The 8,160-nt window shown below is 36.8% G+C and overlaps 1 protein-coding gene and 1 long non-coding RNA gene across 13 annotated transcripts in view; both read right to left on the bottom strand.

Annotated features, from left to right (window-relative positions):
- The window catches only part of FGF14 (fibroblast growth factor 14), a 726,201-nt gene that overhangs the window by 136,819 nt on the left and 581,222 nt on the right, over positions 1-8,160 (bottom strand). The window lies entirely within an intron of this gene.
- Positions 870-3,670, bottom strand: LOC108521744 (uncharacterized). The gene is made up of 3 exons (XR_001883271.1): positions 3,560-3,670; positions 1,430-1,648; positions 870-1,175 (listed from the first exon to the last, which is right to left on the bottom strand). It is a non-coding gene; the product is annotated as an uncharacterized LOC108521744 (long non-coding RNA).

Below are 8,160 nucleotides of genomic sequence, written 5' to 3'. Positions count from 1 at the left end.
GGAAGGTGCAGACCAACCGGGCATGCGCCAGGTGACGTCAATCCGAAGAGACCAAGATTTACCTGGTCGCACCTGCGGAACGCCCCCCCCCCTCCCCACCATGCCCGTGCCCCGCCTATTGCCCTCCCACTCCTAGAAAAGCCGCTCCTGGCCGGCACGCTGGGTGGACTTCCCGGCTCCTTCACTCCTGTTGGAACTGCAGGAACTCCGTCCGAGAGCTCCACGGGCGACTCTGTTGACCTCCTTTGCCAGAGGCAGACAGACCTCTCCCTACCCACCTACTTCCCTGAAGCTAGGTGACCAAAAATAAATTCGCAGTTTTGCTCCTAGCCTTGCCTACTCGCTGGTTCTTTTGTGCTCGCTCTGGTGGTCTTAGAAAAACAAATCAGGTAGTAGTTATCCTTTGATTTTAAAAAAAAGTGATTTTAAAAAAAGTGGCATATACAATAAGGAGATAAAAATTAAAAAGCTATTTAAATTCCTTATTATTTTTTTCTCATTGCATTATGTTATCCACTCCAAATACGCTGTAAACACGGCATAAGGGGATAGTGGTTTACCAGGAAATTATCCAATTGGCCACTAATTGAACTAAAACAAATAATCTCTATATACTCGTATACTGGGTTCCAGGTCAAAGATCTGTACTGATTTTTTTTCCCAGTATCTAAACTGCTTACCAAGTCAAAGAAACTTTGAGTTAACCTAAGTTAAATTGTAGCAATAATAGACATTTTCCCAAAATAACTTACTGTTAAGCATACATATTATTTACTGTTGAGTATACATAATGCAAAATCCCATTATACTAAATGCAAACAAATTCAGTCTCATATCCCAGAAGTCGTGAAACCTAAGACTAGCAAGAAAAGTGTTCAGAGGTAGAAAGCAGTTGCCAGCATTGATTGAACACTGAAATGGTAATAGTCACTAGGAAATGAATGGTCGACCTTCAAACAGTTGCTGGGTGGCCAGGTTCATAGGACTCATCTTTCTGTAGGAGACACAAACTGTCTTGTTGTCGGTGTTCTCTCTGAATCATGCCTCAGATTTTCTGTTGGTCCAGTGTTTTGATCATCTGTGTCCCTGAATTACAAATGCAAGACTTTCTGCTTCTTTCAGCATTCCTTGCCCCTCCCGCCTTTTCTACAGCAGTCTCCAGGAGCTCACCTTTTCTGCATGTGAAAAGAATACTCATTCACTATAATCATTTACGTGAAGCACCTAATTACCCTGCAAGATATGACTCATTTGCATATAATTAAATGTATTCACTTTTAAAATATTTTAAATTTTCTTTGGCAACATTATGATCTATTCACAGTCACTCAGCTATAGAATTTATTGCTCATTTGGTGTGGTTTTAGGCTTATATCTAACCTTTGCTGAAGTATTTTAGATACAGGTAATAGAAAAAAATGAAATTAACCTCTGTAGGGTGCCAAATTTCCTTTGTCCTTTTTCCAGTACTCTTCTCTGCCCTCCGAAAACAGGCGTCAGTGGTTGCTATCACATCCTCATTTCATCTTTGTGCCTCTTCTCTTTTCCTCTGCTCTCTTTACCTTAATAACACGTCTAGGACTTTCCTCCCTTCAGCACATTAGCAGTCCTTTTCAGAAGGTCAAGCTTCACTTGTCAGTGTTATTACCTGTATCATATTAGTTTTACAAATGGTAAATGGAGCAATAAAGATCCTCTTCAACACAGAAGCCCACAAGGCAGGAGAGCTTATGGCTTCGACAGGTCAAATTCAGACCCAGAAAAGAAAGGATTGGTGAATACACGTGAGGACCATGTTCCGGACGCCAGAGGATATGTGCTACTGGACGCCTGGGTAGGAATGTTCAAACTACTCTGAGAAAACAAAAGGACTGTAGAAAGAGTCTTATTTTAGTGCAAACAGTAATAGTAAGAGGAAAGAAGGCAATTGAGGAGAGGGAGAGAACAGAGTCAAGCCAGCAGATCTGAGCAGCATGACTGGGAGAGCAAGGACCATCACTAAGCATGTTTCATCATGGTTTTAGTCTTTTGCCTGAAGCATTCTTTCTATTACACCATGTATGCCAATTCCCTAATTACTTACAAAAATAATTTCAAATATCACTATAGTTAGGGTGACTATATAATTTATCCTCCAAGCTGGGACACCTTTGAGGTAAAAGAGGGTGCTATTAATATTTATACTGGAACAACTTGTGTGAAGCAGAACTGTCCTGGCCAAACTAAGACAAACGATCATCCTAATGACTTTTCATCTACATGGAAACATACACAGGATTGAGGCTTTCAACAATAAATATGTATTAAGCACCTGTAGTGTGGCTGGGTGTATAATAGAGTTGCATCTGTAATTAGGGGATAACCAAGTTCTAAAATTAGCAAGCAAGACAGAAGTTAAATGTAGTCAAAAGTATTCTTGAGCACTTCTTAAGCCTATACATTTTTTGAAGGTTAATATGTCATTTTAACATAGGTAACAGATCTAGTTTTTCCTCTAGCATTAAACCAATCAAGCCCTGCCCCCACCTCACTGTACTGCAGAAGAAGTAGGAGACACGCACTTAGGAGGTGATGTGTATTAAAACTTCATATTGTTACATCTACTATACAGCAAAGTGTAGTCACTGTGGAGAGATGCTTACAGCATAAGGGATCCGCAGAGCTGAGTCTGACAGGGAAGGGCAGGCCAATGCCTCCCATTGATGCTCACTTTGGGCACACGCTCAGATGTTCTGCCACCATTTATTCGTAAGTATTTCAAGTCCATATGTGTGGTTGACTTTGAGTAAATTATGCATAATATGATGCTACTTTCAAAATTGAAATATATACTTGAGTAGTTAACTCTAGTTACAGGAAAAAGATGGCAACATAAACAAATCCTTATGATATCATAAGGAGCACAAAGATTATGTAATTGGACATAGGGACTAGGAAGAAATAATAACCACATCTGCTTCAGGGGGATCAGTGAACATGGCCTTTGTCCTAATCTATGGTCAATGAATAGAAATTTTCCTGACAGTGAATGCATGAATGATGGCCTGGGGAGAGACAGAGGAGAGCATATTGAAAGACAGTGAAATGCATGTAAAGAGAGCTCTGTCAAACTCGGTGGGATTTACAGTAAGAACATGAGACCTACAAATAGAAGTAATACTGTCAGTTATCTTTATCTTTCATTTTTAAATTATCATGAGAAAGAAAGAACCCTAATAGGGGACATAAAGTTAATCCATAGTGTCATACTGTAAAGACCTTCTGTGGACAAGATAGAAAGTGATTATGTAAATGAAATGTGTTAAAGGACAGAGTTAGTTTCAAAGATACAAGTCCTTTCAACTACAAAAAGCCTTTTTTTGTGTGTGTCTTCTATTTATTGCCACAAACATCAGGACACAAACCGAAGCCTCTAAAATGAAACAGTCTTAAAATCATGAAAAATACATCTTTGCATTGCTAACAAATGGGGGATTTACTAAAACCGGGAAGACCAGATACATGGAAAAGAAGTATAATCAGTGATTTTTGAGATTATACTACTTATACATAGACTCACTGTTTGAAAACATGTTTGTTCCACTCTCAACCTCACGAGACATCATTCCTTGAAACTGACTTGAAGACTGTGCATAAGAGCATCACCTTCCATAGAAATCTTTCTGTTTTGAAACCCTGGCTAATGAAGAACATATATTTAAAGTCTGTTTATCATAACAACCATATAATTACAGGATTTAGCATTCTATTTAACCATATTTAATTGTATTTTATAGTTCTCTTACAGTATGGCTGAGCTTTTTTTTTTTTTTTTTTTTATCCTTTTTTCCCTTGCAGAACAGAACCCCAATTTAATAATATATGACACTCTGGACTTAACATGGTCAGTGCAGTTTTCCCATTTTATAGTTCCCAAATACTCAGTGATAAAATATAATCATTACATACATTCTTAGTGTACTTTTCATTGACGTTTAGGAAAATATAATTTCCCTATATCACACACAGCTGTTTGCTTAGGAAAAATTTCTATGGGGGTACACATGTGTGCTTGAACATGCATACCTTGGCAAATCCAAAACAATTAACTAGGAGCAAAGAGTTACGATGCGGAGTCTAGAAGAATACACTGCAAATGCCAGAAACGAACACTCCCGTGTCCCCTGACATCGTAGAAATTTATGGGGTTGGGTTTAAGTCCAGAAAATGTTTCATTTCAGCTGACTGTCTCTGGTGCTTGGTAGAATAATAATAAATCCCCACGATCTATCTTAGATGTAAACTCTCAGCCTGGAAGGACTTGTCCTACAAGGTATAAATCACCATGCCATGCCTTTGTTAGTACTCTGTAAACATCAGGTAATGTCAGCAACTCAGAAAATAGACAATATAGACAATAATACAGTACACCTTCATCGGTGAAGCAAAATTTCCTGAAAAATTAAATTGTAGGTGATATTTAGAAATTTGCTGTGTTTTTCAAAAATTGTCACAACAGCTATCACAGTCTCTGTTTGCATGTTGAAGCATTTCTAATCCTAGACCATAAATGTTTTGCTTAAAAAGTCTTTATGTGCAGAGACCTTGCAAAACAACCAATAACAGTTCTGATCTGCTATGAAAACTTGGGGAGCAATTCCTCTAATTATAACAGCTGGGTAGGGAGAATTTATGCTGGCATAGGAAAGAACAGACTTCTAATGTGGCCATTTACAAAGGCAAATGTAAAGGTGAATGATTAACTTGAAAATACCCAATGGCAGAAACTAATTTTGACCTGTGACTAGTGGTGAAAGCACAACATGGAAAACACAGAGACAAAACAGTGAAGGCATGCTGAGAGAGACAGAACACAATAAAATGAAGTATGAGAGAGAAAGAGAAGGTGACTAGATAAAAGGGTAGTCAGGAGATAATCTTAGACTTGTAAACAAATGCCTATAAGCAAATAAAGAATGGCACCAGAGGCATAAATGAGGTACCGCAACATGCTAGGAGTATTTCAAGAACAGGAAAAGTCATTCTTTGTTTTGAGATGCAGTGGGATTAGGGGTAGTGGGACTGGAATGAATGGCTCCATAGATTATGTTGACAGAAAGCTTTGAATTCCAGAGAAAAGAGTCATGACTTTCCTTTGCAGTGGGTAGGTGGTGGCAGGGCTCAGTGCATATAACTATAATCATATGTATAGTGAACATATCTGGTCAAAGTGCCCATAATCTGGCCAACATGCAACTATATATTTCCAATATTTTGCCATATAGTTCACTCAAAGTCCAGTGGACAGTTACTTTCATAGAAATTAAGTCTAACATATTTGCTAAATATATACAATTTATTAATAGTGCTACCATGATACCTAACATTGTAGTTTGAGTTTAAAAAATAGTGATAATTAGTGGAGGCTTGAGATAAAGAAATACTAATGTCTATCAATGAAATGAACAGAGTTAAACATCTTTAGGAAAAGAAAACATGTTTTGACCACAAAGCTCCAGGTCATTTTTTCCTATGGGCATGTCACTTTGTTAATTGGAATACTACATTACAAAATTACTCCATCTTTTTTTTAAAAAAGTCAAAGCCTTTATGAAACTCAGAAAACCAGAAAAATTTGTGAATTACTTGGTAGCATGTCAGCATATTAAGAGCTACTAAAAATGCAGACATTTTCTAGTTACATAAACTGACTCTCTGGAATGGAATGTGTGCAGTCTATATTGACTACACCCTCAATTCACTGCATTTTTGCCTACTCTTAAATGCTCCCCTCTTCTCTGTTGAAATTTAATCTCCTCGGTTTCTTCAGTGGTGCTGTGGCCAAGATGGAGAATGAAAGGAGTGGACACATAGGATGACCTCAGCATAGCCAACATTGATCTTAAAATTCAGATTTCTCCCTGATGGGATGACATAACTTCTGTCTACATACTAAGATAGCCAGAGGGGCTGTTTCAGAATTTATTATATCGATGTTTTTAGCCATGACCAAGTCCTCTCTAAAGGCCTCCAGGTAAGTGCAAGTTCATGGCTTCAAAAGTGTTTGGGAAATTGAGTTCATTCAGTGGAGAAGGAAATTAGCATTACAAAAGAATTATGTGGGAAGACAGAGGGCTTAGAGGAGCCAAGTTTGGCAGATGGATTTTTCATAATCAATTAATCGGTAGAAGAAGCCATGTAGTATAATGGAAAATAAATCTGAATTATCTTTCTGCCTTTTCAACTGGGTCCTTGATAAATTCCTCACCCTTTTGCCCTCAGATTTTCATACCTCAATTGAAGAAGTTAAAACATTTGACCGATGATGTTCCTTTCCATTCTAAAATTCAACACTTCTATCTAGCCAACTTTGAGACAAACCAAAGAAAATGACCTCCCTAGAAAACAGTACCAGAATTTAGGTTAGAAATAAAGAAGAAACACTTATCTGGGTTGAGAAAGTTAGTAAAACTATTCCTGTCTCTGGAGATCTTTACAAAGAAACTGTAGTTCTATATGCCTGGGGTCACTGTCGGTGATCACTGCCTCTGATTGAAGGCAGCTGAATGCCTATCAAAACCCTCCTAGCTATAGTCCACTGAGACTCTCAATCTGTGTCAACTCTCTCTGCCTCTCCTATATGAGCTATAGGATAATTTTAGGTGTTAACATTGAGTATAACTTAGCTCTTTTTGCTCTGAATCAGAAATGGGAACAAATGTAGTAGACAGTAAACTAGTGAATGTTAAAACAAGAGAACTGCATCTTTCTTTTTGTTATGAACATGATCTGTACATGTTTGTGATTAAGCATGTCTGTATAGACAAAAACATGATAATTAGCCAAGTACTGGGGTGATTGATGGAAATTAAGTTTCTGTTAAAGATTTCATGCCATACTCTGAAATGAATGAAATAAACACTTAATCCTTTTAGAGAAACTCCAATTCTTGTTAATACATCTTCAAATCTACAGTTATTGAAGAATATCATAGGCTTCACCTTAAGAAGAATCTCTTTAATGTAGTCCCATATAATAAAAAGCAGAATTCAGTTGATTTCAGACTGAAGAAATCCAATGAAATTTAAAGTCTATTATCAACATTAAGACATTTCCCAATCACAGGAAACATTTAACAGAGCATGTAAAGTACAAAGAACTGAGAGAAAGAGAATTATGATTAAAATGCAGTCTACCTTGCATTTAATAGAGTAATGGAGACAATCAGTATTAAATGTGGTAGGAAAACGGGTCTATTTGTCAATGCAAGCAGGGAACTCTCATCTTTACTAAGAACTTTTAAAATGGTTTAGATGGTTAGAAAACTACATTAATAATCTAAACTTAACGTATTTCATTTGGGGAGGCAACCATTTTATACCTCTTGTAAGGCTTATGATCATATTTTTTTTTAAATCAAGGAAATAAAGCATATTTAATATACATAAATTTGTATTATGCCATTTTATCTTTTCATCAACCCTGTCAAGATATGCATTTTACCTTTTATACTATTGAATGAATGTATTCTTAGAGACCCAAGGATTGAACAAAGAGGAAACAAATAAATAGTTAGAACAGTAATCTTATATACCATCAGAATTACAACATAACTCTACAGACTCCTACTCCAGTTGTCTTTCCACTGCATTTGTATTTAATAAAATGCCAAGCTCCAAAAACCTAATAGGGTGTAATGTAATAATTTAGTATCAAAAACAAGAGGAAGGAGGTGTCAAAAGAAATGAGTGACTGCCAAGGGAGACACATTCCTTCAGTGAGAATGAGACTTAGATTTATACGTTTTAGAGATGATTGGTAAATCCAGGAACTATAGGTAGTTTTTTCAGCCACTGGATAACAGAAAAAGAGAGACTATCACCATGAAGGTCACTCTGGGCTGGAATAATAATCAAACTAATTCTTAAATGGTTTGAGAAAATAGTACTAATATAAACCCAGAGAGGGGAAGAGAAGGAGAGAAAAGTGCTTGTGAAAGTGGCAAAACATTAAACAATTACTGACCCTTGATGAAGGATACAGAAGTTACTCTCAGTATTTTCACAACGTTTCTGTAAGTTCGAAGATATATAAAAATAAAAAATAAAAATCTGTTTGGAATTTAAAGAAACTCATACAAAAAAATTTTCTGAACGTTAATAGTTTCTTTACTTTGCAAAC

Source organism: Rhinopithecus bieti, unplaced genomic scaffold (genome assembly GCF_001698545.2).
Source record: "Rhinopithecus bieti isolate Rb0 unplaced genomic scaffold, ASM169854v2 scaffold_2254, whole genome shotgun sequence".
In the NCBI taxonomy this organism is placed as follows: Eukaryota; Metazoa; Chordata; class Mammalia; order Primates; family Cercopithecidae; genus Rhinopithecus; species Rhinopithecus bieti.
The sequence above is the reverse complement of the archived record's forward strand: the minus strand, read 5'-3'. Positions and strand labels throughout refer to the sequence as shown.